Source organism: Trichosurus vulpecula, chromosome 9, assembly GCF_011100635.1.
Source record: "Trichosurus vulpecula isolate mTriVul1 chromosome 9, mTriVul1.pri, whole genome shotgun sequence".
Lineage (NCBI taxonomy): Eukaryota > Metazoa > Chordata > Mammalia > Diprotodontia > Phalangeridae > Trichosurus > Trichosurus vulpecula.
The window spans coordinates 27,050,870-27,055,704 of NC_050581.1; the positions used below are offsets into that span (position 1 = coordinate 27,050,870).

Sequence of the window (4,835 nt, forward strand, 5' to 3'; positions counted from 1 at the left end):
TTTGCTGGGTAAGTGATTCTTGGTTTCAATCCTACCTCCTTTGACCTTCAGAATATTATATTTCAAGCCCTTTGATCCCTTAATGTAGAAGCTGCTAGATCTTGTGTTATCCTGATTATATTTCCACAATACTCTAATTGTTTCTTTCTTGCTGCTTGCAGTATTTTCTCTTTGACTTGAGAATTCTGAAATTTGGCTACAATATTCCTAGGAGTTTTCCTTTTTGGATTTTTTTCAAGAGGCAATTGGTGGATTCTTTCAATTTCTATTTTCCCCTGTGGTTCTAGAATATCAGGGTAGTTTTCCTTTTTAATTTCTTGAAAGATGATATCTAGGCCCTGTTTTTGATCATGGCTTTCAGGTGGTCCAATAATTTTTAATTTATCTCTCCTGGATCTATTCTCCAGGTCAGCGGTTTTTCCAGTGAGGTATCTCACATTGTCTTTTATTTTTTTTCACTCCTTTGCTTCTGATTTATAATTTCTTGATTTCTCAAAAAGTCATTAGCTTCCAGTTGCTTCATCCTAATTTTTAAGGAATTCTTTTCTTTAGTGAGTTTTTGGACCTCCTTTTCCATTTGGCCAATTCTGTTTTTTAAGGTATTCTTCTCATTAGTTTTTCAACCTTTTTTGCCATTTGGGTTAGTCTATTTTTAAAGGTGTTTTTTCCTTCAGTATTTTTTGGGTCTCCTTTAGCAAGCTGTTTACTCATTTTTCACGATTTTCTTGCATCCCTCTCATTTCTTTTCCCAATTTTTCCTCTACTTCTTTTACTTGATTTTCTGAATCCTTTTGGAGCTTTTCCATGGCCTAAGACCAATTCATACTTTTCTTGGAGGGTTTGGATGTAGGATCTTTGACTTTGTTTTCTTCTGAATGTATGTTTTGGTCTATATAACAACAATGCTACTTGCCACTACTGTGGCTGTATAAGACCAATAATACACCAGCACACAGGAGGGCAACTAGAACAGGTTCTTTGATCTACTTTTGTAAGGACAGCAATTTTAAGGGGTTTACAATCTCACTTTAATTAAACATACATATATCATTCACTTAGTTTAGGGGAAATAAACAGCACCCTGTACTTTAGAGAGACTACAAACAGAAATTACAAACTGAGTAAAATAATACAAATCAACAAATAGGCTTCTGTCTGACCATAGCAATACATACATAGTTATCATAGAGAGAAGCACCAACATCTGGGTTTTCAAAGATGGGTGGATCCTTAATGGTTACCCAGTGTCTTGTCTGGTGAAATCATCAGAATGCTTTTCTAATGAGTGAGCCACCCAAAGCAAAACCTCTACTCCCACAGTTATGAAAGTTCTAGCTTAATGGCTATCCTCAGAGTAGATATACACTTTTTCAGGGCCTGAGAACTTCACACCTCTCAAGGGCTTCTCACCTGTTGAGGCCTTAATGCCTCTCATGACCTAGTTAATAAAATGTGTTGGCCTTCCTACAAACAAAGGCAAGACTCAATAAAAGGTACTTGATTGCCTTAGTGCTGAGAAGCATTCCAAAAGAAAAAAAATCGGTAAAAAATCCCCCTTTCTTGTCGTTACAATCTCCTTTGTCACCAAAGTAAGATTCTGTAGTCTGAGTTTTTTATGCTGTGTGCTCATTTTCCCAGCCAATTATTTGACTTTTGAACTCCTTGTCGAGGTATGCCTCTTCTTCCAGAATGGAGAGTGCTGTGTCCCAAGCTTCAGGGTTTTTGCACAGCTGTTTTCTGAGCTACTTGTAGACACCTGTAAATTTTCAATTCTTCTGAGTTGATATGATACCAGGAGAGGTATATACTCCTCTCCTGGCCTGTGCTCTGATCTGTGAGTAACCTCAATCACTCTTTTCTGCCTTGGAACTGCTAGGAGGACTCCCTCTCCACAGCCACCACAAGCTCTGCCACACCAGCACTCCTCCTCACCCCGGGACTGCCAATCAGGAGTGCAACTCAGATCCAAGGAAGACAAAGCAAGAGAACCCTGCCTCAGCACAAGCAAAGAGATCCCTACACTCCCACTGTGATCAGCAGCTTGATGCTCCCCACCATCTGTGTGTCTGGAGCCCTGCAGCTGCCTAAGCCACCACTGCCCCAAATTCCATCTTTAGGAAGTCTTTCCTCACTCCCTCTTAATTCTAGTACCTTCCCTTTTAAAATTGTTTCCTAGCTACCCTTTATGGAGTTTGTGCATTTTTCTTTTTTTATTGTCTCCCCCAGTAGATTACAAGCTCCTTGAGAGTAGGGACTGTCTTTTGCATCTTTTATGTATCCCCAGCATTTATTTAATTTTTTTGAAGTAAAAAACAAACTATTTTTCCTTCAAAACACTAGGAAAATATGACATAGCCTTGAAACACTGAAAAGTAAGGCTATGTTAATTGCATTCAGTAAGAAGTTGGCATAAAGAGAATGAGAACTTTTTTCAACATAATGCCTGGTACTAACATGTTGCTCAAAGTTTTAACCAACAGTGATAACATGATAATTGGTGCTAGCTGCCTCCTGTACTCTGGGGTAGAAAAAAAAAAGCTCTCCTTTGCAACCTGCTTAGAAGTTTAAGTTATCTTTCTACCCTTTTCTGTCCTAAGAGGGTCCTCTCAACAAGTTGTTTCTGTTGAAGAGGGCAAATGAGCAAAGCCAGGGGCAGGTATCACATCTTTTTCTGCTTTGGGGAAAACTAACCAGTCATCTACCATTCCATTAAGCAAGAGGCTTAAGATTGGTACCACAAGCAAAGAGAGGCTTTCTACAAAGAGAGCCACTTAGTCTCAACAAGCATTTTAACCAAGTGTTGCCCCTGTAGTACCTTTCAGATGGGCAAGAAAAAGTCACCTGAGCAGCAGACCTAGAAAAACCAATGTGAAGGAACCTGAGCTTCACATGCCTGGTGGGGCATTTCCCTTTTATGATCTTGTTTGGTGTCCCAGATGAAAGCTGGCATGAGCACTGTCTTCATTAGAGGAAAGATCACCTGGGAGCAGCTCAGTGCTCTAATCCAAGTAACCTTCTTTACCCAGACTCCCCTGTGAATGCCAGTTCTTGTACTGGGGAGAAAAGTACAAATGTACTTTTCCAATCAGTAGTGAACTCATGACTGATGTTTTCTAATCTACCGGAAATAGGTCAATCCTGTAGATGTGAAGTTGACACCAAACAAAAGTGGATGGAATTCATACCAGATGGGAGGTAGGTTGGGGAAGAGAACGCTAATGCCTATAAACCCAAAGGGATATTCCAGCTTCTAGGAATGGAATACCTCTGAAACAGCTGAAAACCATTAAAGGCTCTAATAGATACAATAGGGGTCACGTTCACTGAAGGGATAGGCCTGGGTACTATTGGCCCTCCATGCTATCTCCAATCCAGATCTGAGCACCAGTTTCTTCCATTTCTTCACCTATGGGCTAAAATATAAATTGGAACCCACAGAGTCCAGAGGCAGATGTGAAATTCCCATAAAGATATTCTTAAACTTGCTACCAGCTTCAACTTCTTCATTTTAAAATTTTCGCTGAAAGACTAAAATTTCCATGCAGTTTTACAAGCAGACCAAACCCCAGATGAGTATTGACAATGACTCTATTTTGCAATAGATCCCAGGGAATCCTTCATCTTCTTGGTCATGGTGGGGATGAGATGCATGTGGTCATCAACACATTTGGTCACACAGGACTCCAGCTGCCTCTTCATCTGCTGCTCATTGCTGCCAGAATGTGTCAAGTCTTTGGCTTTGTCATTGCAGTGCATGGTGCATTGAGCCAGGTGATCCTGGAATTTCTCCAGTTCACTGGTCACAAGGGCCTGTGCCTGGGCCAAGGGAGCCTGGCAGCATTCAACTCACTGATGAACCTGTTCCATGGAGGCCTGGGTATCTTCACAGCATCAGGCGCTGCACCAGAAGATGGCACCCTGCATCTTGCAGACATTCTCCCACTCCAGCCCTTTCACCTTGGTTTCCACTGCCTTCTGCACCTGCAGCTGCTGCACCTCCACCATAGCATACAGATCCACCCCCCCCAGCCCTGCACCCTGCCCTACTTGTCTGAGTACTCTGTATCCCCAACATTTAACACAGTGCCTGACACATAACAGGTGCTTAATAAATGCTTATTGACTGATTGACTTCTTGTCTGGACCATTGAATAGCCTCTTAATGAGTCTCCTTTCCACCATTTTTTCCTTTGTCCAATCCATCCCACCCACACCTATAGAAATGATGTTTTCAAAGCACAGACCTGGCTATTATTCTCCTGCTCAAAAATCTCCAGTGACTTCCTCTTGCCACCAAGATAAAATACAGACTATTAAATTTGACTTTTCAAGATCATCAGGATCTGACTCCAGTAAAACTTTCCAGATTTATGGCACATTATTCTCACTCATATTATATAGCAACTACATTGGCTTACTTGGTGTTTCACACCACACTCTGTTTTCCATCTTTAGTAACTGCCCCAGTTCTTACCAATACCTGAAATGCACTCTCCTTTTTAGCTTCCTTCAAAGTGAAGTTCAAATAATATATCCTTAGGCAGTCTATCTGAAACTTCCCAGAAACTAGTGCCTTCTTTGAGAAATTACAGTTATGTCTACTTTATATGCATTTTGATTATCTGTCTGTATTCAATTAATAACCATTAAAATTTTTTAATTTAAAATTAATTTAATATTTCATTTTTCCCAATTTCATGTAAAAACAATTTTAACATTCTTTTTTTCAAATTTTGAAATCCGAATTCTCTCCCTCCTTTCCCACTTCCCTTTACTGAGAAGTTGAGCAATTTGACATAGATTATACACATATACTCATGCAAAACTCATTTCCA

The 4,835-nt window shown here is 40.2% G+C and overlaps 1 pseudogene; it reads right to left on the bottom strand.

The window, feature by feature from the left end:
* Positions 1 to 3,588: 3,588 nt before the first annotated feature.
* Positions 3,589 to 4,005, bottom strand: LOC118830716 (annotated as a pseudogene).
* Positions 4,006 to 4,835: the final 830 nt, after the last annotated feature.